Raw genomic sequence first — 26881 nt, forward strand, 5'->3', positions numbered from 1 at the left:
ACTTTTTTTTTTTTTTTTTTTTTAATTATAGCGACAGGAGATGGGTCAGCAGGGGTGAGAAGAGGGTGTTTAAATTTATTTATTTATTTATTTTTATGGCTGTGTTGGGTCTTCGTTTCTGTGCGAGGGCTTTCTCTAGTTGCGGCAAGCGGCGGCCACTCTTCATCACAGTGCGCGGGCCGCTCACTATCGCGGCCTCTCTTGTTGCGGAGCATAGGCTCCAGGCGCGCAGGCTCAGCAATTGTGGCTCACGGGCCTAGTTGCTCCGCAGCATGTGGGGATCTTCCCAGACCAGGGCTCGAACCCGTGTCCCCTGCATTGGCAGGCGGATTCTTAACCACTGCGCCACCAGGGAAGCCCCCCAAAATTAACTTCTTTGAGACGGTTAAGGCTATACAGCTTCTGGAGGCTTCATTTGGTCTGAGCAGATGATTTCCTTGTGGGGACCACAGTGGGAATTATAGCTGAGTTTTTAGTGGTTTCCATAGCTGGTTCTCCACTTTTCATATTACTCATGCTAGGAATGTCATAAGTAGAGTCCTGGGAATCACCCTGCGACTCTTTCAGATTGTATAGAAAGCCAACCATTGGATTAGAAAGGGCCGCCCATGAGCTTCCTACTTCACTGGAGGGATTCAAGGGGAGGCTAGCCTGAGGGTTCCTGAACAACTATGCTGCCTCACTTCATTTCCTGTTCCAAAGTTCATTTGTTAGTTTCCCAAGGCAAAATGGTTACTTTAATTTATATACAAAATGAGAACCAATTCAATCATTCTCCTTACTACTGTGAAATCAGCCAAAGCAGTTAATGAATCCTAGCAGTCTAAATCAGCATTTCCCAAGTATGATCTTTGAAACACTATGACCACAGAACTGCGAAGGAAGGAAGGGAGGGAGGGAGGAAGGAAAAAAAAGAAAAGAAAGAGAAAGAGAAAAAGTAAAAGAAACATCATGGTTCAAAGTACTTTGGGAAATGCTGTTTATTTTATCTCTTCTTGAAGTTTCATGAAGAATGTTACGGTCTGAGAATTTCTTCAATTAAGAATCGTATTTAATTTCATTTAGCTGAGCATTTTCCAAGGTTATTTACCATAGAACTTTCTTCATTTTTCCCCCTCTGTTTCATTGCAGAAAATATCGCTTTGGGAAGTGATGGTCTAAGTTAACTCGCACCTGCACCCTGCATTAGGTGGCTGCCATCAATTTTGATATAATTACACAAACACACACTCAGCATTTCTCCAACATAAGGTCAGAATACAGGCCATGCACTCCTCAAGGGTAAGTTCCCAAACTGGTGGGGCATGTGCCTCTAGCCCCTCCAAGGACTTACACACTTTCTAGAAACCTCAACATCTATGAGCTAAAGACTATTAACCCAACCTTCCAGCTGTCCAGTAGAGGTCAAGGGCCAACTCTGTGGTAGTGAAAATGTCAGGAACCAGGGAGCTGAATATCAATATGGCGTGACCTCCGCCCTCAGGAAGTCCACCATGACAGAGTCACATACAACTCACCATAAGCCATAAGATGTATGATACAGAAGAAGAGGAGGTACATTCTGCATTAGGGGCAAAGGAAAGTTGATAAAGATAGTGACTGTCTAGTGAACTAGACTCCAACAGAAGGATTTTTCCAGATAGAAGAGGACAAATGAGTAAGCGGCTTAGTGAGAAGTACTGAAGCTGCAGATGTGAAGTGGATGGTCTTTCTAAGATGGTCACCACCACTCCGACATCACAGAGGAGCCAAAAGGTCTTACAGGATCTAGAGCTTAAGAATCCCATGATGGGGTGAACAAATGTTAGCTAATTCCTTCAGACCAGGGAATCACAGTGCCCACATTCTTCATCTTGCTAGACAGCAGGTATGGAGTGAGCCTCTGTGTTTTCCTCACCTTGATCAACCAGGCCTCTCTGTGTCTCCCAGCAACAAGCTTTCCATCCGAGTCACCTCTCTGATAGCCACCAGCACAGGGATAGGCATTTGCGCCCTTGCCTTATAAAACAAAAGGGCCCTTAAAAATTGGATATTCATGGATGTCTTATAATTAAAATCATTTTACACATCCATGAAGAATGACCCATTAGAAGACTTCTTGCAGTGAATTATCTGGGAAGCAAGGAATCACATCCACTATGATTTTCCTGAATAGAACATATTTCTTTTAGAGGATTACTGAATTTAGAGAAACGCTGATAAGCAGACATATGAAAACTCCACTGTTTCCAAACTAAAGAGAAAAAGATAAAAGTAAACTTAGAAGCTAAATGTGTCATTTGACAATGATCTGATGTGAAATCATAGTCCCATCCGTAAATTGAGTTAGCCAGGTCTGTATCTTCTGGGACTCCTGAATTACCTGCAGGCAGTTCTAAATAATGACCCTATAATTTGTAAGTTGAAGAACAGTGAGAGAGTGCAACAGATTTTTACATCATCAGGAGGGAGACAGCCAAACAGGCAGTGGGTTTGAGCACAACAGAGTAAGTTTCCAACCTCCTAAGCAAACTGACGAATTGCCCTCTGGAGTCCCATTTCCAGCTCAGCACCACTTTGCCATGATGGCTTGTCTCTTGCCTCTCCTGCCTAATGGCTCTCCATGCCAAGAAGGGCTGTCAGTTCAATTAAAATAACCATCAATAAAACCGTCCAGTAATTAGCCGTCTTCTTTGTTAAATATAATTCTGGTCAGCAAGATTGATAGGTTCTTTGGTCATTAACAATCTATTTAGCAACTGTAAACTTGAAGTCATCACTTTGAGTCCTAGTGTTAAAGAGGTTAGGGAGCAGGTTATACTCAGGCAGAGACAAGAGCTGGAAAATTAAGCCACATGTGAAAACCAAGACTTACAAAGCATTATTTCTCAGAGAGTACTGTGGGCCTGTATGCAATAAGGCATTATTAATGCCAGGAAATTTGTTCAATTACTTTCGTAAAGGGGAAAATATCTTAATCAGTGCCCTATGTCACAGCAATATAACTTAGGTGGGAGTGAGAAATCCTTAAAGATCACACCCAGCCAAAATCAAGACATTTTAAAAAAAATGAACCACTGATCCATGAATCATAAAAATATTGCCTAACATCAAAGAGACAGAACGTGTTCTTTTGTCATGTCTGGACATCCTATAAGTACTGATCCCTGAAAAGTGTTTTCGTATTTCGCATAAAAATAGATATAGAAACTTTAAAAACTAGTCTTCAGATTGTATTTTAAAAGGTGAATCACTCATAGACGTGTCATTATAACACACTACATTTTAAAACTGTATCTATAAAATTCACAATTATATAGTCAGTTGTGTTGTTCAGTTAGTGACATTATTATCTTCATGCCACCACATTAAATTTTATTTTTTAATTAATTAATTAATTAATTAATTTACTTTTGGCTGCATTGGGTCTTCGTTGCTATGCACAGGCTTTCCTCTAGTTGTGCCGAGTGAGGGCTACTCTTCATTGCAGTGCGCAGGCTTCTCATTGCAGTGGCTTCCCTTGTTGTGGAGCACGGGCTCTAGGTGCGTGGGCTTCAGCAGTTGTGGCTTTCAGGCTCTAGGGCACAGGCTCAGTAGTTGTGGCGCACGGGCTTAGCTGTTCCGCGGCATGTGGGATCTTCCCGGACCAGGGCTTGAACCCACGTCCCCTGCATTGGCAGGTGAATTCTTAACCACTATGCCACCAGGGAAGTCCGCATGCCACTACATTTTAATCTAACGTTTACCTCACCAGTGCTTGCTGTTGGCCATTTGTTTTATTTGATATTCATGGGTCATCCACAGGGAAAGAGAACTAACTCTTCCACTGGTGTATTTACTAGTTGCACAGAGAATCAATCTCAGGCTCAAAGTGCCAACTGATGACAAAGCCCAGTCTCACTCTACCAGGGAGTGGTCTAATAAAGGGCAAAATGGCAAGAGTAGGAAGGAAAGCCAACTCCCCACAGCCTTCAGGATTTAGATTGTTGTACACAGCTCTTTCTAACCCAAGAAGAATATAAGATCAACTAAATTAGTGCAGGAAGCTAAGCTGGATTTTGTATACTCTAATCTAGAACAGACACCACTGGAATTGATCCCCATAGGTATCCCCCAACAATGGAGACACTTGGGGGCATCTCCAGGGGTCAAAGACTGGGACCATCAATGGGGTGCTGAATGCCACCTTGGTAGAAGGGGTGTTCTATCTGCCTTTGTAAAATGAAAAAGGGAAATAAAATGAGAGAGCAGAAAAATACTAGTTCTATTGATTAAAGTTCAGAGGAACCTAAAATGTTACTTATGAGATATATTTCAACCATTTTTCCCCTTCCTTAAAAGTTCACTGGACATTACCTCACATGTGTCTATAAGCATCCCCACATTCTGTCTCAGAAGAATTCACAGCCTAGTACTTGAGGGGAGAGAATTAAGGTACTGATGGGCAGGTAGGTCTATTCTCAAATACCAGGTCTGATCAAGTGGTAGTAGCCTGTGTTGAAAATGATTCTAAGGCCATATCTGGACTCGGTGGAAAATAATAACATGATCAGTTAATAGGGCCTCAAGAGGCAGTTTTACATAGAGGTTAAGAGCATGGATTCTGAGGACACATTGATGTTTGAATCCCAGCCCTAAAACTTACCAGCAGGGCAAGACATGTAACCTCAATTTACCGCATACAAACTGGTAAAAATAGCAAAAATGATCTCATAGGGTTATTACAAACATTGAATAAATATTATACTTTAAACAACTTTTACAGTGTCTAGCACACAATTGTCACTTAATAAACATTAGCATCAACACCAGCAGGACTCGTCACCACTGTTGTAACTGACATCTCAGAGCAGAGTGGTGGCTTGTCTTTTGCCCCAAGCGCTGACTGTGTTCTAGAATCTGCTCCTCAACTCAAGAGTAGAACTGGTGAGTACCATCCTCTGAAGTCAAGGTGGCAGTGGCGGAGTGGAATAAATCAAATCTATATAGTTCCTTGTATGACTGAATATATGAATTTGGTAGAACTAATCTCCAAAATGCAACATGTTATAAGTGTGGTGTTATACCATCTTTAGACTGTGAAAGTTCAAAATGCCTTTCAATGACTCATATTTTCAGGGCACTGCAAAGCACTCAGAATTGATGCATCTTGATTTAAATAATCACTTGATCTTCTCCAGACTTCCTAGGTTACTGATAACATGCAATCCCACACCGCGTATGTTCAACCAACTGAATAAAGGATCGAAAGGAGATGGGTTCCATTTCATGTGTTATAAGCTGCCTTCATATATTGAAAGTTTGCTTCTACTAATAGGCAAGGAAACACTCTCATACCTGGCAGGTGATGAGAATAAGCTTCTGAACTTGACTATATTAGGTCTTCTGCTAGTTTCTGCCATCAGGCAACATGAGTTGGAATTAAGGCGTGAGTTCTCAATTGGGGACAACTTTGCCACACTGGGAATATTTAACAATGTCTGAAGATATTTTTGGTTGGCACAACTGGGAAGGAGGTGCTACTGGCATCTAGTGGGTAGAAACTAGGGATGGTTCTAAACATCCTACTATGCACAGCCCCACCTCTATAACTAAGAATTTTTTGGTTCAGCCCAGGAATAAACCCATGCACTTATGGTCAATTAATCTACAACAAAGGAGGCAAGAATATACAATGGAGAAAACACAGTGTCTTCAATAATTGGAGCTAGAAAAGCTGGACAGCTACATGTGAAAGAATGAAATTATAACATTTTCTCACCCCATATAAAAAATAAACTCAAAATGAATTAGACACCTAAATGTAACATTTGAAACCACAGAACTCCTAGAAGAAAACATAGGCAGAACACTCCTTGATATAAATTGTAGCAATTTTTTTGGATCTGTCTCCTAAGGCAAAGGAAATGAAAGCAAAAGTAAACAAATGGAATGTAATTAAACTTAAAAGTTTTTGCACAGTAAAGGAAACCACTGATAAAACAAAAAGACAACATACTGAATGGGAAAAAATATTTGCAAATGATATGACTGATAAGGGGTTAATATCTCAAATATATTAACAGCTCAGACAACTCAATATCAAAAAAAAAAAAACCACCACCTGCCTAAAAAATGGGCAGAAGACATGAATAGACATTTTTCCAAAGAAGACAGACAGATAGCCAGAAGGCACAGGAAAAGATTCTCAACATCACTAATTATTAGAGAAATGCAAATCGAAATCACAACGAGATATTATCTCACACCTGTCAGAATGGCTGCCATCAAAAAATCTACAAATAACAAATGTTGGCCAGGATGTGCAGAGATGGGAACCCTACACTGTTGGTGGGAATGTAAATTGGTGCAGCCACTGTAGAAGAAAGTATGGAGGTTCCTCAAAAAACTAAAAACAGATCCACCCTATGATGCAGCAATTCCACGCCTGGGTATATATCTGACGAAAATGAAAACTAATTAGGAAGTATACATGAACCCCAATGTTCACAGTAGAACTATTTATTATAGCCAAGATATGGAATCAACCTAAGTGTCCATCAACATATGAATGGATAAAGATGTGTAAATGTATACGTGTGTGTGTGTGTGTGTGTGTGTGTGTGTGTGTAAGATTACTCAGCCATAAAAAGAATGAAATTCTGCCATTTGCAAAAGCATGGATGTACATAGAGGACATTATACTTAGTGAAATAAGTCAGAGAAAGACAAATACTGTATGAGATCACTTATATGTGGAATCTAAAAATAAAACAAATGGATGAATATAACAAAACAGAAACAGACTCACAGAGAACAAACCAGTGGTTACCAGTGGGGAAAGAGATGGGGAGAGGGGCAAGATAGGGGTACGGGAGTAAGAGGTACAAAGTATCAATACTATGTATAAAATAAATAAGCTACAAGGATATATTATACAGCACAGGGAAATATAGCCATTATTTTATATTAACTTTAAACAGAGTATGATCTATAAAAATACTGAATCACTATGTTGTGCCTCTGAAACTAATATACTATTGTAAATTATCTATACTTCAATAATAAATAATAAAAAAATAAAATCAATTGACTTTAAAAAAAAGAATTATCTCCTTCCAAACATCAATAAGTAGTGTGGAGGTAAAACCCAGCACTGGTATGGAACACAGAGCAGTGTGGACTCCTTTGCTAACTATTTCGCTCACTAGACTGGAAGCCCCACGTGGGCAGGAACTATTGCATCCTCAGGGCTTGGCATAGTGCCTCGTACTTCTTAGGGACTCTATTAGTTCTTGTGGAGTGAATGAACGATAGCAGTGGAAAACGGTGCAGGTCACCATTTTTCTCCACAGCAGGACAAGTATTTCTTCCATATCAGAATTACATAAAGTCAGGAGAAAAGAGAAGATACAGGCAAACACACTTTTGCTTATCTGAGCACCTAGCATATTAGACACCTTTAATGAATCTGTCCCTTTCTCTGGCACGCCCATCTTCCCTACAGCAGTAACTGGTACCACATCCAGAACCCATCACTAAGTTGTGTCAAATATGTCTAGGATCCACTCACTTCTCTCCACTGTTACTGCTACCAGGCAAGCCCAAGCCACCATCATCAACATGTCTAACGGGTCACCCTGCTTTGGGTCTTGACCGCTAACTTCCATTCTGTACACAGTAACATCCATTTAAAGGCACCAGTCAGGCCCACCACCCCTGTGTTCAAGACCTGCTAAAGTCCTTACAGGAGCGTACAATGCCTTCTGTGGTCTGGCACCTCTTCACACTCCAAGCAAAGTAGTCATCTTCCTACTTAAGCAATGCACCCAGTTCCTTCTCCCTTCAGAGCCTCTGCCAAGGCCTGGAGTACTCTTCCTGCAGATCCTTCTGTGGCTGGCACTCCCACATCATTCAGGACACAGTTTAAAGTCGACTCATCTGAGAGAAATTTTCTGACTACACAGAATCAAGAACTGCCTTCTCCCTGCCTTTATCAGACAGATCACTTTCTTTTATTGTCTTCAGATTATGAGGCACAAGCTGCGAGTTTATTCTTTATATTTGTTCAGTTATACTTGTGTAGTGGCCATGCCTCCCCAACTAGAATATCAGCAGGAAATCTGACTGTCTTGCTCTCTGCTGTAACTCAAGCCCAGTGCCTGGCACAATGTAAGGCTATTTGCTGAATGAATAGATTTCTGAAGAATGAATGGATGGATATGTAAATGGTTATGTAAATGGATACATAAACTAAGAGAAAAAAGACATCATCTGGAAGGAAATATGTGTGAACTGTCACTTGCAAAAGAGCTTCCTAGCATTTCCAAACTAAACCCCAAATCTCATCCTTTAACTGAGAGCAATCCAACGTAAGACTAATCATCAAAATAATAAAGAAAAATGGTTCATCAATCACCAAATATAACTCAGAAATAAAATTAACAATTTGTTAGTATAAATCTCTCTCAGTCTCTTCATGAGCACTAAACTAAAGTTCATCCTATATTTTTAAATCTCTTACAAGCAAAGAGACAATGAAATAATGAAAGTACAATGAAATAACTTTAATAATGCTCACTATATAACCACAGCGATGACTTTATAAGTTTCCAAATATGATTCAGCAATGAGCACCAGCATAGAATGAAAAAAATTTAAGTCTGTTTTCCTTTTTTTAATTTTTGTTACTATGAAAAAAATCATTAAAATATTTAATATTCACAGGCAGTATCTGGGGCAAGAATGAGAGTGTGTCACCCCTTGCAGAAACCTGGAGCGTATACAAGTGTAATGTTGCTTTTTTAGGACCATGTGATATATTTGAATGCGTATCAGCTATAAGAAAAAAGCCACCAGTATGTTGGCGATGGTTGGGAGGGTGGGTAGATGGTGGCATACTGAATCAAGCAGAGTCAAGGTTGAAAAGAACAATGCTGAATTGCCACACACACACATCCTCTCGCTCTGCCTCCTGCCCACCTTTCCAACTCCAGTTATTATCACTCCAGCTACACCCCAAAACTTGCAGTGTTCTGAACTTGTTAGTGTCTTGGGGTAACTGTATCTTTACTGACACCATAATTCAGTACAGTAAAACAGAATTTTCTGCACTGTCTTATGTGGTAGCCCCTAATCATATGTGTCCACTGAGCACCTGATATGTGGCTTATGCTTATGCAACACAGGAACTGAATGTTTCATTTTATTGAATTTTACTTAATTTAAATCTAAATAGCCACATGTGGTAAGGGGCTACTGTGTTGCACAACACAGGCCTACATGGCTTCCTTTTCTCCCTCCCTTATTGGTCCAGCAAACTCCTACTCATCCTTCAAGACTCAACTCAAATGCCCCTTCCTCCAGAATGCCCTTCCTGTTCCCCCTGTGGCAGGTGCACAGACTTTGAGAATATCCATGTACCACACTCTATTACAATTATTTTATGACATGTTGATTCTCCCACTAGATGAGAATCTCTCGAGGGCAGGGAATCTGTCTGGCTCATCTCTAAATCCTTAGTTGAGTGCTTGGCACGTGAGAATTATTTGACAAATATTTGCTGGATGTTCGAGTGAGATAGTGAAACCATCTTTAGATGTGAACAAATATAAGCAGAGCTTCCCAGGAAAGATCTTCCCAGGGAAGGTTTTACTGCCTTCATACAAGAAATTGCAAACCAGATATGACCTTCAGATTTGGTAGTATTCTGTCATGTGTATTTTTTTTTTAATGGAAACTGTTTTTCAATGTTAAAAACTAAGATTTCCAGCATTTCCAGGAACAATTATTAGATTTGGCAGTTTTAGTCCCACATTCCTGCTTGGCAACAATGAAACTGAATAGAACTTGCAGCTGCATCTTTTAGATAATAAATACAATCTACAGGTTCTGTTTTCTTACTCCTAGCCAACTTTAATCACTAATGGTCTCTGTCTTTCTTCTGTGGGCATTTGACTTTTTAACTCCAGACACTGAATGAAGAGCCACAAAGGTCAAGTTCAGACACTGACCTCTCAGTTACAAAAATAAAATACTACTACTAATAAGCGCAACAACAGCAACAACACAGCAACAACAATAATGGTTGCTAACATTTAGTGAGCACCACAAGCCAGGTATTCTACCTGGCAATGAAGGAGCATCGTCCGATGGAATCTTCCAAACCACCCAGGACCTAGGAAATATTCTTAGCCTCACTTTATGAATGAGGAGACCAAGATTACAAGGGCTGACACTGGGAATCAGCAGAAAGTTCTGTCCCCAGGTCTGACTATCACCAGAGTCCTTGTTGCCATTTCTCCCTGATAAAGCCACAATCATCCACGTTTTTCCTGACCTGGATTTAGACCCTGGCCGGGATTCAAAGCGGGAGCTTGGGCAAGTGACATAACCTTTCTGTGTTTTGCTCCTCCACTAGCCATGAACTTCAGAAACAAGAGCTGACATTTCCTCCAGGGACACATGCGGGCACATGATATGATGTAGGTAAAACGGTAAACTTCTCAGACATTTTTGCAAATGGAAAATGATCTCATCTGAGTAGGTAGATAATGGCTGGTGGAAGGCTGACAGCTCTGGAGTAGGGAAGCAGGAGAGATTTTAACCCTTTAAAGAGAACAAAGGCATTGTGGCTTCTGCTGGCCCCCAGCCTCGAGCATCAGGAACCCTCACTAGGGAGAGAATGTCTCAGTGGAACTAACAAAAATGTGACTCCCCAAAGGGTGCTTGTAGCTTTGAGGCAGTTAACTGAAAGGATGCAAATCCATGGAGGGTTTAAGAATCAGTTGTTGTGGGTCCAGCACTCTGCCAGGCCAGGGAACAGCAAGCTTTTTCTGTAAAGATCCAGAAAGTAAATAACTTAGGCTTTGCAGGCCATTTGTAAACAAATGAGCATGGCGGTGTTCCAATAAAACTTTATTTACAAAGCCAGGCCAAGGGCCCACCTGCCATTGTTTGCCAACCCATGAGCTAGGCAACAGGAAGGCAGAGCAGAGGCTCAGCCGGAGACGTTGCACCTGCTCTTCACCATCATCGAGCACAGTAACAGGGACAATACAAGATGGTGCCTATTGGATTCATCTCTCTGGGTAGCCCCAACCCTCTGAGGTAGACGCCAGGACAGTCACAGTGACTTAAGCTACAGGCCCTCCATGGCTCCAGTCCCAGACTAGCCCCAGATTGCTGAGGACCGTGAGTCTCTGCCTCTCTCCCAGTAAATGGCTCCTCCCAGCAACTATGCAGGCTGGAGAGCAGAACAGGTGAGGTGACATGGTCTTTCAACCATGTGATATATGAGTAGTACCCTGGAAGTTGCTGCACAAGGATGCTTGGATTTATACACGTAGACAAAACGGAATGACTTTCCTCTCCTTGAGTCAAAGAAGTTGACTCCTTCCAGGTGCCACCCTGGCACCACCTCGCACTAAGCCACCCTCTTGTGCTTGAACTGCTCATTCTTTATGTACCAGGCAAACACAAAGACGAAGGGTGGCTTCTGCCTTAAGCCAAATTGTTTGGAGCCCGCGCAATCCTTCATTGATATGATAATCTTGAGGTCAGTTGTTTTTCTTCCCACTATGTGACCAACATCATTCAAAGAAGCAAAATTTTACTTCCTGTTTTGTCTGCTAACCTAATCCCTCACTGTCCTTATGCTTTTGGTTTTGTTCTCATTTAACCCTGTTTTCCTTTATAGTATTAAGTTTGCTCATTTCTACACTATCTTTTGGACTTTACTATACTAACATATGTTTTATTGTCATTTTTATTCTTCATTGTTTTACTTTTCAAGGGAAATGGTGAAGAATATAAGAGTGGGTACACTGTTAGGAAATGGCCTTGGCCCAGAGTCAGAAAGCCAGAGCTTCAGTCCTAGTCCACTCTTGCAATCTATGGAACCCTGGGCCATTGAGTGAACATCTTCAGTTGCTTTACCTACAAAATAAAGTATGCCAATCCCAGAGAGACTTTTCAAGGGTTAAATGAGTTAAATATGAAGATTCATCTTACAACTCAATAACAAAAAGACATATAACCTGATTTTAAAAATGGGCACTTGATCTGAATAGACATTTCACCAAAGAAGTTATACAAGTGGCCAATAAGCATGTGCAAAGATACTCAACATCATTAGCCATCCAGGATGGCTAATCCAATCAAACCACAATGAGATATCGCTTCATACCCACTAGGATGACTATAATCAAAAAGTTAGAAAATAACAAGTGCTGATGAGGATGCAGAGAAATTAGAACCTTCATACACTACTGGTAAGAATGTAAAATGGTATAGATGCTTTGGAAAATAGTCTGACAGTACTTCGAAAACATAGAGTTACCATATGACCCAGCAATTCCACTCCTAGGTATATACCCAAGAGAAATTAAAACATATGTCCACACAAACACTTGTATATGAATAGCAGCATTTATAGCAGCATTATTCATAAGCAGTATTTACAAACAATATTATTCATAAAGAAGTAAAAACAATACAAGTGGCCACCAACCGATGAATGTATAAACAAAAGGTGGTACAGTCATACAACGGTATATTACTTGACAATAAAAAGAAATGAAGTACTGATTCATGCTACATGATATATGAACCTTGAAAATGTGTGATTTGGAGTTGCAGCAACATCTCCCACCCCAACCTTCACAGATTAGGGAAGAAAAATATAAGGTGAGATTTCTCTCTAATTTCACCCAAAATCAAGAGAGAAGTAGCCTGAAAACATGATTTGGGAGACTTGGGAAAGCCCCAGAAAAACCCTGGAGTGTAGAATCCCAGGACGTCTGCCCAGCCAACAGTAGGAAGCACTATGAGAGGTGCTTGGCAGGAAAGATTGATAGAACTTGGTGAACAACAAGGTCTATCAATTCAAGGCTGAAATTCAAGAATGAGCCGGAGATGCATCAAGTTTTCTGACCTGGATTGTTCAGAATGGGGGTGCCAAGAGTAAGGATGGGCAGAAGAAGGGCCATTTTATGGGAAAAGGGGATGCATTCTATTTCTAGATGCTTGAAGTTTGAGCAACTTACCCCTTGAATTTAAACGTATGAATTAAACTAACCCAGAATCTCCCAAGTAGTAAGCCCTTTAGCAGTGAGGTGACTGTATATAAAATGTTAATTGAATATGAAAAACTGATGGCACCTGTAAATTCAGATTTTTTTTTAAAATCACTTTTTTCCCCCCAACCACTCTGAGATCAACCAGCTCCATAACTCTTTAAAATTTGCAAATTTCAAAATTACATATTGTAGAGCCACAGTCTGAGTCATCTTGCACTTAAAAAATAACCATGACAAGTATATCAGAGAATTAAAAAAACTGAATGTGTAACTTCACCGATAGAAAGGACAAAAATCCAATTCTTACAACTTATTTAAAGACTGTTTAACTCTTCAAGAAGATTTATGATAGGTAAGTTTCAAGACAATTGTTTTCTATATCTAGATGATATTATATAATCCTCAGACATCAGAAATCAAGTCAATTCACAAATAAACTTAAAAGTGCAAATACCAGTGCTTTGTGGAACTGTATGACCAGTTTTCTGGAAGCTACTGTGTGACTCTGGAACTGAACTTTTAATTAAAGGGAAGGTGGGAGATTCAACCATCAGATGGGTTCAACTATGGGCTCCCTAATGAAACTCACTGCCCCAAGTGTAGGGAATATTTCCTTTTCAAAAGACCCCATTCTCTCTTTGCATATTCTGACACTGTGTCTCTGACACTTGCTCTAAGAGAGAATAACTAAACAGTCGAATGCTCTCAGATGGAGAGAAGTGGGTCTTGAGTGGACACAGTGAGCCTCAAGGATGTGAACACAATCCCGTGACTGTGTCTGTGTGTGTGTGTATATATACATGTGTGTATATGTGTGTGCGTGTACACAACTTGCACAAAATTGGTTTTACGAATTTCCTAGACTTTGAGGACATTCTTCTCTCTACCTCAAGTTGGGTATTATTAACCTGGGACTTAAAAAAAATCTCAATAATCCCAATATTAAATGCAAATCTTTAAGGTATCTATGTAAATATTTTAAATTTTTTCTTAGCTAAGAACCTCCCAGGCTTCAGCAGCATTCTCAAAGTGGTCTCTTACCCAACTGGATCAAGAACCACAGCATGTGGGACCCCTAAAAATTAAAGACATTGAAAGTGTATTTAGTGAATCTGCATTAGATGAAGAGCCAGATTCACAGTGCTTTGTCGGATTGGTTCCTGGAAGTCCCAGTCACTCAGTGGTGGGGTCACAGCTATGTCTCCATTGCCTGCATGGTTTCCCCTCCCTATTATTCTCATATCCAACTAATTATTCTCCTATTATTTCCAACCATAAAATAAAATTCCAAGAGTTTTAGAATCAGACTTAGTCTCTCCTTCTTTCGAAAAAGACTATTGTTGTCACTTTGAAAACTGTGAATAGCATTCAAGATGACATTCAATTTTAAGTTTGTGCCAACATTTAGTGGAAATGTCTAAGTTTTGAAATAGTAGGGAGCTCACATTCCATCTGGTGTGTTTTCATTTCATCTCCCCTTCTCAGTGAACTTTAAAAGTCAACTGCAGTATCAATATCCTTTCTGCTATGCTAATGTGGCCTCCATGTAGAAATCAAAGGGAAGGAGTCCTCAGGGCAAGTGGTTCTTTCTCAGTTGAACTAGTTAGTGTCATGGAATCACAAAGTATCAGAGCTGAAAGTATGCTTGGAGGTGACCTAGATGAGATGAATGCGTCTCAGTTTGAGGATAGGGAAACTGAGCCCCAGACAAAGGGAACTGACCAGGGTCTCATTAGCCATGGAGCCAGGACATGAGCCTCTACAGGAGGGAAGGAAGGTGGTCATTTCCTTCCCTGAACTTGGCTGGCTCTCTATCACAGCACACTGCCTGGGGTACTTAGGGGTTCCTACTTTCTCCATAGTTACTGCTGCTCATTTCTTATCCATATGAGACAAGTTAATATTTCAAAGTGATCACTGATGTGTCTTTTCCTTCTTGACCCTCTCCTGGCTGAGTGGAAGTGTCTCTACTGGGTAGCAGGAGTCTCCTGCCCTCACCAACTTGGCTTCTAAGTGCTGAAGGCACTGCCCCAGTGTGAGAGAGAAATAATTCATGCAGGAATAAGGAGGCAGAATAGCTCTACCTGCCCGTCCCCAGACTTGAAAAAAAGAGTTTCAGACTGGAGAAGGAACAGAGTTAAGAGAGATAAAGCCAGAAAGACAGAGAGCCAGCACACTAGGGCAATGCACTCCAACCTCTTTTCTTCCCCCAAAGCCCAGGCTGAATCCTGAGGTTTGCTGATACGTTAGTTTTATATTTGCTTCTGTAACAAATTTCCACAAACTTGGTGGCTTAAAACAACACAAATTTATTATCTAATAGTTCTGGAGGCCAGAAGTCTGAAATGAGTCTCAACCAGCTAAAATTAAGGTGTCAGCAGGTCTGTGTTCCTTTCTGGAGACTCCAGGGGAAAATCTGTTTCCTTGCCTTTTTCAGCTTCTAGAGGCTGCCTGCATTCCTTGGTTCATGGCCCACTTCGATCTTCAAGGCCAACAATAACGAGTAGATTCTTTCTAATGCTGTATCACTCTTGATACCAACTTTTTTCCTTCCCTCTTCCACATTTAAGCACCCTGTGATTATACTAGGCCCACTGGATAATCTGGGAAGATCTTCCTATCTTCAAGTCAGCTGATGAGGGCCTATTTTTAAGGTATCCTTTCCCCTGCCTCTCAGAGCAGGAAGTCAGGCAAAATGTTATCCTGAAGAATATTTTTTCCTAAGAAGTCAGAGAGTGGAAGCCCCAAAAAGGCCATTTCTCTGGGTATTTCAAATTAACTGGTAGGTCAAACGTGACTATCTCCCACGAGGTCCTTTCCAAAACTAAAGTCAATGTCTCTCTGTTCACCACTGGTCTCTGCCAATGAGTAAAAAGGAACAGAGAACACCTGCTTTTAAAAAAATGACTCCATGTTTTCTTTACATTACAGAAGTATTGTCCATTCATTATATAAAGTTTGGGAAATGCCAAAGAGTATGAAGACGGAAACATGAGTGATCTATGATTCCATTATCCAGACACAATCCCTTTTAATTACTAGGTACATATGCTTCCATCCTGTTCTTGGTTTATATGCCACTCTTTTCCTCAATATTATATTCCAATCTTTTATGTCATTAAAAATATTTAAAAACACTCATTCATATATATGCATATATACCATTAAAATATACTCTTCTATTATTCGGCATATTAATTACTTCCCAGGTAAAGACTTTTCAAATTAAATAGATAAGTTACTCAAGTTTTATAGGCCCATGCTCTAAGATAATACAGACAACGACTATGATACAGATGACAACATTTTGAGCCCAGAAGGGGAGAAAATAGAAATAGCCATTAGTCTCTTGGTAGGGTGTTGTCACATTTCCAAAATATGAAGGTGCGTGTGTACTGTTCCATCTTGGATTGGTCTATCTTAGAGAGCTGATGGGGCCCTCACGGGACATTTAGAAAACTAATTTCAAGTAGACTCCAGAGATGGGTACAAGGTCTAGAGCCAGCCTTTGTGATTTGATTCTAGACTTACCAGCAAAGTCTCACTATATCTCTAGACTAAGGCCTGATACTTCAGCTTTAAAATCCCACTCTTTTCCCATCAGGCTTTGCTAGTTTGAAAAATACTTTGTCATCTCAGGAAATGTAACAATGTGAACTACTGTTCTTAGAATGAAGGTACAGGCTCTTCTTGTGCTTTGTTTTTCCTCGGTTCTAGTGAGCAATGATTGACATACATCATTGTAGAGAGGAGGTTTAGACAGGAAGGAAGGTAGGACCCAAAAAAAGGAGGGGGTGTGCAACTGATAAAGGAAAGCCATGGAGCTGAAGAATGCGAAAGCGGGGCTCTGAATTCAGAGGGCTGGGGCTTCAGCAGAACGAATATCTCTTGAGAACCTACTCCATTAGACAGTGGGATTTATTGGGTGTGAGGAGGTAGGAAGGACAAAGGTAAACACCTCTGGGAGTTCACAGAGGCAGCAGAGTGAAAGAGAACTCAGACTCTGGAAACAGAAAGCCTGAATATGAATCCCAGGTCTGTTTCTTACTCTTTCCGTGACCTCAGGAAAGTTCCTAGGTCTTCATGCGCCTCAGTTTTCTTATTATCTGTTGGAGGTAAACATAACTCCCTGCTCCCTCTTGTATTTCACTGGATGCATTAATTCACCAGTGTGTAATGTCATAATCACACCACATTCTCCCTCTCCACTGGATGGTATAACCAACTGATGACATCTAACCTCCTTTAAAAAGTACCAATAGATGAAACCCCTTCCAGCTCCCCACGCTCTTGATTTTGAGATGAGTTCTGAAAGAAGAAATTGTTCTAGTGCCCCAAGTAAGGAAGGTAAATGGCAGACACACCATGTGGATGGAAAATGGTTTAAGAAGACAAGTCAGATTGCTTATTTCATGTCATTTCAGGTTGCTAAAAAATATTCAGCCTCCGTTCGTTTTCACATCAACTTGTTAGGGAACTGTGGACCGAAATCACCCACCTTGGCCAGGCCCGCTTGCCTGAGTTGTCTCAAAACAGGAGGTCCTGATAAGGAACACAGTGCTGCCTCCGAAAAGGAGAATGCGGGAGGGGCCGAAAGAGGGAGGAGATGACCAATCTCCTAGAGTCTTTCGCATTGGAATCCACCTTGGCTGAGAGAGGCGCAAGCCACCAGGAAGGACCCTGAGTCAGACTATGGTCCAAGCAAGATGATTGGCCAGACACACCCGGAAACTAATCCCGTTACCAGAAAACCTGAGGCTGTAAGCCATGTAGCAGAACAGTTCTCCTGGGTTCCCTTACCCTGCTGCTCTCCATCCGGGCGCCCCTTACCAATAAAGTCCCTTGCTTTGTCAGCACATGTGTCTCCTCAGACAATTCATTTCCGAATGTTAGAGAAGAGCCCACTCTCGGGCCCTAGAAGGAGTCCCCCTTCCTGCAACAAACTGACATGACCAAGATTATTGGAGAAGCCAGCTGGAAGGTCACACATGGATTTGACCCAAATGTGCAAATTCCTCTTCAATAACTGAAGAGTTTTCTAAGAACCAAAATTCTTTCAAAGGAGAAAGAAGATGCTGAAACAAGGCTTTACTGCAGTGCAAAGGGAATATTCTATGAGTTCCTTAGTTACTGCTAATATAAGAAGGATTTCCAACAGGTACTGGTGCAGCTGGCCTAGAAGATATTTATGGTCCATTGAGAGTTGTAAGCAAGGACTGTTTCTTTTTGAGAGGGGGAAAAAAAAAGGCAGCAAATTCCTTTTAAATATTTCAGTGTGCTATCATGACATGAATACACTACAAGGCATGCAAAAGTATTTAAACGGTTCCAGTGCACAAAACCAGCTCAGAAAGGATGACCTTGGGAGTTGTAGAAGCTTGGCTAGAGTGTGTTGATGACTTCCTTGTATTAAAAAACAAAAAAACAAACAACAAAAACACAAAACTATAAAAAGGAGTTATAATAAAGTACCCAGCTGGGGGCTGATGGGTTAGATCCTAAAAGCAGAGAAAACATCTAACTCTGGAAGATGCCAATTTCCTACATTTTAAGTCTTACATACTTGATTAGCAGTCGTGTGTCCAGAATTAGTGGAAATCTAGGATGTGAGGGGGGTGTGTGTGTGCATGTGTGTGTGTGTAGTGTGTGTGTAAATGTCTCTAAGGTTGAACAGAGCTCTGGAAACTGTTCAAAGTTTAGCACTGGAAGGCAGAGTCTCTAAGAAAATCACTTATCTCATTATCCTTGAGTTTTCCATAAAAGGGAAGATAATGTTTTCCTCAGACCAAAGGCTTTGTAGTCAGCTTTGTAGTCAAACAGACTTTAGTATAAACAAGCTTTGCCACAAGCTGCTTAAAAGGTTAGGCAAACACTCACCCTCTGTGAGGTTTAGCTTCAAGATAATGGTCTTAATGATACTTATCCAGTAAGGTTTATGAAGAATAAAGTAATGTATACATAGCACCCAGCATAGAGTCCAGCCCATTGTGGACTCTCATTAAATAACAGTAATGATTTTATTCTATTTTTCATTAGTCCTCTCCCTAGGAACAAAGATTAAGAACTAGAATTGTTTATTATTGTTAATCTGTTGTCTGTTACTGTTAGCCTAGTGCTGTTAGATTTTTTTCTCCCCGTTTAAATATGGAAAACATGAAAGACATTGAGATTTCAATAGCAAATTCAACATTAAAGAACTTGTAATAAATTACTGTATTGACCCAATGCATACAATTGAGAGCTATACAGGTATAGGAGCCTTTTCTAGATTTCTTTTTTATTAGAAAGAAAATCAGGCATCTCTCAACTTGCTCCTCTAAATCAGGAGGTCATAAAAATCTCTAAAAAGAACTGCTTGCCATGAAGCTAAAGCAATTTGAAAGACTTAGAATAAGATCCTAAGTCAGAATTTCTTCTTCCTGGAAGAGATTTCCTCATTGTGTTTGAATGTCTGGACAGTATGGGTTGCATACTTGGGGTAGCTTAGAAGTTTAATGTGCTCACAAATTACTGAGCTGCTATGTCTGTGAAGGCTTCTCACTCACAGGCATGCATGATAACAGTCACAAGCGATGACACTGAACCCGTATGATCTCCCCTTAATGTGTTCTTTGGATTTGGAAAATCTCCTGAGTCTCCAGAGAAGGTGGTCTCTGGCCAGTCGGACTCCTCACCCACTCCCACCAACTCCTTAGAATGCTTCTGACACACAGAGATGGGTACAAGGTCTAGAGCCAGCCTTAAAAGGATGATGGGTACAAGGTCTAGAGCCAGCCTTAAAAGCCAGAGGATGATGATAACATTAATAATTACACAAATTATAAAAGCTAGTATTTACTGAGCATTAACTGTCCACCAGAAATTGTTTTAGGGCTTTACATGTAATAACACTTAATTATCACAGCGGCCCCATCACAATCCCCATCTTACAGATGAGGGAATTGAGATACAGAAAAAGGTCGGCAACTTGTACAAAAACACAGAGCTGAGAACGAACACCAAGTCTGGAGTCAGAGCCCCAAACTCAACCCCTAGATGATACTGAGTCAAAAGGACATTTAATGTGTTTCTTTTCAAAAGTGGAACAAGAAAGTTCAGCCACCTGAGTAATGCGTGATTGGGCCACCCATAGAAAAGTTATAATCTTCAGAAACAGTGATTAACATGGTGGCTTATCTGTCCTCCAAAATTCATGGATTATTTTAGGAGCATCCCTGGTGAAATTAGTAGCAAAAAAGATTAAAAAAAAAAAAAAAAAAGTAAACTCTGTGTAGAGGGACCTATCTGGTCATCTTTGAGGTCATTTCATCTTTAAAACTTCAACAAAGTCTTGAATAGGGATGATGGAACCTGACCTAATTGTTTAATGACATAATTCCTATGTTATGATTTTCAGGGCCAGGAAAAATAAATTATTGTCCTTTGGATTTAGAGGGCAAGGGTGAAAAAATTGAGAGGTTTTACATCAAATTACACTTTATGAAAACTAATGAAGCTAATCGGATTGAATAAATTCTGGAACTGCACCACCCAATTTGGTAGACACTAACCACATGTAGCTAGTCTGAGTTGAGATTTGCTGGAAAAGTAAAATACACATTGGATTTCAAGAACTTATACAAAAAGAGGATATAAATATCTCACTAATAATGGCTTATATTAGTTACGTGTTGAAATGAGAATATTTGGGTTATACTAGGTTAAAAATTATATCATTAAAGTTAATTTCACCTATTTCTTTTCACTCGTTTTAACGTGGCTAATAAAACATTTTTAATTACGTATGTAACTCACATTCTATTTCTATTGGGCAGTGCTGCTTTAGAACACAACGTGCAAAGTACAGACTGGGGACATTGATCATAGCTAGATGTAACCTGATGGTGACAAAAGAACACCCACATTGTGGGCACCCAAGCTGGGACTCCAAATGCCAGGTTCTGTTTCCAGGGCTCTATGTGCGTTCTCTGAAGCAGGCAACTCAGAGGCCTATTGTTCACCTCTGCTGGAATACGACACACGATAGTTTCAAAGAACCAGCCCTGCTCCAAGCTAAGGGGTAACAGGATTTATTTATAAAGGTTATTTGAAATAAGTTTATCTTTCTTTGTCTAATGAATGACAGATGATAATCGAAAAGCAAAAGCATCTTCAAATGCTTTGGGGCTTTAAAACTGTATTAATTTTTATCTTCACTTCCCCCCTAATTCTTGCTTATTTTGCTTTTCTTCTTTAAAAGAGAGATCAAGTCAAATGTTTGGGGGCTTTTCTCTTTGAGGCTATTATAATTTATTGATATAAATGTGTCAATGCTTAATCCATATCTTTTTTATTCTTGCTGTATTGATCCATTTCTGCTCATAACATATTCCTCTGTAACCTTTTTTTCTATCCTTATTCCCCACACTCTCAATTCTCTAAGTAAAATTGATTTGGAAACATTTGTTATACAAAATCTTGATAGTTTGCTTTAGTGGGTCATAGGCTAAACAGTTATCAAAACATTTTGGACGCTCTTCGTAAGTGACTCTTCATTGATAGCTATGCCAAGAACCGTGATTATAAACCTAACCAAGACTTTAAAAAATACACAAATGGCACAGTCTTCAAGTCTTGATATTAACTGAGGTTTGACACAATTAATAGTGTCTGAGAACAGAATTGTGAGAAACAGGCAGAAAGACAGAAAGATACCCCAGCAACAAGGATTTCTTGGAGCAGGTATTGTCCACCTTAACTAGCAAGCATCTTAAAGATTTCTGCTGGAATATGTCTGTTTGGTGAGACAATTCACTGATGAGGGCACACAACAATGCCTTATTTAGAAAATAACGAGGGAGGACCACATAGAACAGTTTGATGGAGTGGTTTTACTTGGTACCATGGATAGACTGATATGTAGTTAATTTTTTCTTGCTTATTTCCCACTAATATGTAGTTGAGCATTTTCAGATGAGAGAGAAGAGCAGCTGTGGGAAAACACGCAGGGTGGCAGTTCTCTGGAAGGTGATTCCAGGAAAAACCATAGAGGTGGCATCTTTTGCCTTGAGGCCCAGTCTGTAGATACCTGTCCTCTCATCATCAGCTACTCTTCTGCCTTCTTTCATTCTTTATTTCCTCTTAAGTGTCCACTGACTTCATGATATTCTCTGCAGGCCCCCAGCCCACCATCACCACCATAATAGCTTTCCATGTTCCTCAACATTCCACTGTGTAGATTCCATCAAATGTGACTAATCTGAATTACACCCTCCCTGAATTCTTATCTCTACTAGGAAAAATGGGTGGGAATATCTTTTAACCAGATAAATGCTACTCTGCTAATTTTATGTTTCCCTTTTCCAAAGGACATAGACATTTAACTGAGTAATAATCTGACGTAAGTAAGGGTAAATCAGATGTCTACCAAGTTCTTTTATCATTAAAATAGGTATCAAAAGAGCACTCGGAGATCCACTCAGAGAGAATTTGAGGTCACAGATCATTAAATTATCACACTATATATTTATTTGTTGGTTATATCACATCCAGCTTCTTTGAGTTAAAAGTTCTCACGAGTTGAAGAAGAACCAAAGGCGTCTTTAACTTTGTTCTTAACAAGAGGTAACAAAGTTTACAATCCGAAATTCTCAAACACTGTAAAACTCATCCCTCAGTATGAGGACATCATTGAACCCAGAGGAAAACAAGCTAATTAACTGTCTCAGTGAAACATTCCTTCCCTTTTGGAGAGTCAACTGGGGACCCATGGACTTTGAGCCCATTGTCAAATGGTGTGTGAAAGAGATCCAAGTTCAACAATAAATATCAGCAATATAATAGTTTTCTCCAGCCCTCAGGGCCAAATGACCTGCATTTTAGCGAATTGATTTTGTTCATGCATTGTATTTAGCCAAGCAATTGTTTCCCATGATATGCTTGAACCCACAGTTGCTCTAAGAAATTCATGGTTGAGTTTTTCCAATTGCTGATTGCTAGTCCCACTGGCCTTAATAATAGTCACTTCCTTCGTCCGTAATGGGTTTTATATACAGTGCACAATCACAACCATTCAATGTCACCCATAAACATTTAATGAGTTGTCCAATACAGTTATGAGAGTTGTTTATTTGGGACACAGCTAGGGTAAGCCTTACTGAGTTAATGAGATGATATACCACGACATTAGGCAAGGGGTGTTTCCATCCCCTGCATTAGCTGTACACGCTCTCTTATCTAAGGACCCATTTATGTTATTACCATAATCTTCATCAACTTGTCAAGATAATGAAGGGTCCACTGAGTTCAGACAAGGCCTCATGTAATTCATGGAAATTTAAATAACATAGATATAGAAAGGGTTTAGGAGCACCATATAAATAAGATCTGCATGGAGAACCATAAAGAAAGGGCTTTACAAGAGATTCTGCCTTGGAAAGGATGGAGTTTGAACTCGGTTTTGAGGGAGAGAAGAGAGACTAATCCTCTGAAATGAGGAAGATAAATTATCCAACAAAATGCATAAAGACATTCAGGACAGAGAGCTGGAGGAAGAGCAGATGAAGACGAACTCAGAAGTGATAAAGTTGGAAAGAAAGGAAGGGAAACTCTTGTGCCTGTTTTCAGCAAATCCCACATCTGTATTTGTTACAGACACGCAAGTTTGGGTTTCAGGGGAGGCAAGTTTCTTATCTGCTTTGACATATGCCTACCAGACTTGCTTAGCAGTCAGACAATGTTTATAATTACTTCACCAAGCCCTTCTGATGTGCCACAATTTGCAGCCATCTGTACACTGATTTCTGACCAACAGACTTCATTCCATCAATGCTCCATTAAATTAACCTCAGATGGCTGATATCACCATGTCAGAATCTCACCCAGTGTAGCTATGAGTTAATAAATTGACCTTCTGAAAAGCAAGATGTTCTCTCCTTTTAAATTTTGTAAGGACTAATAGGGAATTTCAAGTTCCTCTATTTCAACACCCTGTTCTTTCAGGTATTCATTCACTTATCAACTATTTATTTACCTGTTCTATACCAGATTAGGTCCTTGTTCTCATGGCTTTACAGTGTAGTTGGGGATGCAGGCACTGAATAATACACTAAGAAGTTATTTCAAGTGTGGTAAATGTTATGAAGGAAATAAACATGGAAATACGATAGCCTTATCCTGGAGGGGATAGGGGATTAGCTGTCTTAGATGAGGTGGGGGGGGATCAGTAAAAAGGACTCTTTGAGGAGGTAATATTTGGACTGAGATTTGGAAGAAGATCTGAAGCCACATGAAGGGGAAGAGAAGATGGAAGAAGTTACAGTCAAAGAAAACAACACATGCAAAGTCCCTGAGGTGGGAATGAGAATTTGACAAAAGCAAGTGGTGAGAAAGAATGAGGCTGAGGGGAGCTGGGGAGGTGGGCAGACCCACTACTGAGGTGAAAGAACTCACCCAGGGCCACAGCGTTGTAAATGAGGAAGCAAGGAGGTGAAATGGATGTTACAGATGAGTGGCGTACAGACTGGACAGAGGATACTGGGGACTAGTGATATCTGAGTGGTAGAGGGAAGAGGAGTAACCCATGAAATAGGCAAGGACCTCAAACTCAAATGCCTTCAAAGGCCAGGCTGGTATCATAAACAAGTGAGGCAAGCCGGGTAAGAGACAGGGAGCGGTAGTGACCTCGAGAATGAGTGACATGCCTAATAGCATCCAGACTCATTAAAAAAAGATGTTGCAGGCAAAATAAAGCATGCCATTAAAAAATCCTTCACAAGCAAAATAAAACACATATGAGGAGGCAAACAAAGCCCATGGAACATCAATAGGCAACGCCGAGCTGGAGGAGAAGCAGGAAGGAGGCTGGGAATGAGAAAACTCATTAGAGTGATCTCATATAAGTCAAGGAAGAGTTATATCTTACATTTCCATGAACTGAACAGGAAAGAATATATTTTATCAGGCAGTAACCCAAACGCTGTAACACTAACAACAACAACAAGAACCCTACACTATTTGTTACAGAACTTTCGTAACCTAAAGATGGAGGTAACCGTCAAATGGTCAGATATGTAAAGACAGGAATCACAGAGCCATGTGGCCCATCCAAGAACTGGATGGAGAAGTCCTCCCGAAGAATCACGGTCATTCATTCTGTGCTTGCATAGGTCTGGGGATGGGAAGCCCCCTCCCTCACAAGGCACTCTAGGTATTCAAAAGTTTCTATCAATTTGACCTGTTGTTATGTGGAACTGATACCTGACTCCTTGATGCCTAACAGTTCCAGATCTGCTCTCTGGAGCCACATAGAACAGCTTTAATACCTTTTCTACCTGCCAGCCCTTCAGATACTTAGAAAGAGTGACCCTGTCACAGCCTTCCCTTCTTCAGACAACACATCTTCACCTTCAATGACTCCCCAAGGTAACTGTTTCCAGGCTCTGTCATCCTAATCACCTTTCTGTGAACCTTCTCCGATTTGTCACCATCCCTCTTAAAACAGTGCCCAGGGAGAATACAACATTCCTAGCCAATTTATAATCTAGAGCTTCTCCAGGCATCATTTTCTATTTCTGCAGCAGCAGGAATACAATTACATTTTACGGAGCTCAGTCTCCTGCTGTCCCTGCTCCCACTGCCCCCCCTCCCAGGCAGTGTGTTTGTTGTATTTCATGGAGAGATGCATAATCTGGGGTGAGTACTCCCATCGGTATAAAGAATGCCGCCCCTCATCACTCCATCATTTCTGATTAAGGTCACTCAGTCTGACGTCCATTACATCTTGTACCAATAACGCCTGTGCAATGCCTCATGTTTCTCGGGCTGCTTTCTAGGCATTATCTTATTATGCGCTCAAACTGGAGACGTATTTTTGCACAAAGAGTAAGATGAAACTCAGAGCGAGCAGTTTAAGACAGAGGGAAAATTGGAAATCTGACCCTTGAAAAGAGCGCTGGATGGGCGCATCCAATGACCTGGCTTCAAATCCAGGTTTTCCATTTACTCACCGTTGCTGGTTTTTTAAAAACAAAACTAATAATGGTAATAAGAACAGAAACAGTTAATTATTAATAAATGCTTAGTATGTACCAATCCCTGTAATAAGCTTTTCATGTACAGTATGTCATATATTACATGCAACCACCTTTTGAAGTGTATGTATTATATATTGTCTACATTTTAAAGAAAAGGGGATTAAAACACAGGGTTTAAGTGACTTGTCCAACATCACACAATCCCAGTAGGTGGCACTGGGATTTGAACCTAATTCTGCCTGTCTCCGACGTTCAACATCTTCAAGTCTCGTACCACAATCTCCCTTAGTGGGTACTTACGATTTAGCAATTAATGGGGAAAAAGAAAACTCTTTTAGCAATTACTTCTCCTGAGAAGCTTCTCCTAATGGGTAGGAGATAGGGACATGTGTTGCTTCACCTGTGAGGCTGGGGACACTGGGAGAGTGTACACGAGAGAGCAAAAGAGTGTGGAGGAGAGAAAGGCCACACACCAACCTCAGCCTTGGACATCAGGTCTCAAACTGGGCTGAAATGTAGCCCTGCAGCTTCTGTCACGAGCACATTTGGAATATAAACAAGATTTCAAGGGGACAGTTCAGCCTAAGAAAACAGTGTTTTCACCTTTCCAACCAAGCACTCCAGAGCCCCACTGCCATCAGATCAGCTCTTACACGTGGGGAACATGGGTGCCCTCTCCTTGCTGAAAGAAATATTTAAACTGAACTTATCTTCTGATATTTTACACCAGCATATCCATCAGAGGGTCTACGCTCCGCAGAGCACAGACAGACATCTGAAGGTTCTCATGTAGATGAGGTCCTAGGAGCAGATCACCTGGTTTCTGCTGCT

At 40.5% G+C, this 26881-nt stretch overlaps 1 protein-coding gene across 17 annotated transcripts in view; it reads right to left on the minus strand.

Moving 5' to 3' along the window:
* FHIT (fragile histidine triad diadenosine triphosphatase) overlaps positions 1 to 26881 on the minus strand; it is a 1480075-nt gene that overhangs the window by 147111 nt on the left and 1306083 nt on the right. The window lies entirely within an intron of this gene.

This window comes from Balaenoptera physalus (assembly GCF_965194825.1).
Source record: "Balaenoptera physalus genome assembly, chromosome: 11".
NCBI classification, from domain to species: Eukaryota; Metazoa; Chordata; class Mammalia; order Artiodactyla; family Balaenopteridae; genus Balaenoptera; species Balaenoptera physalus.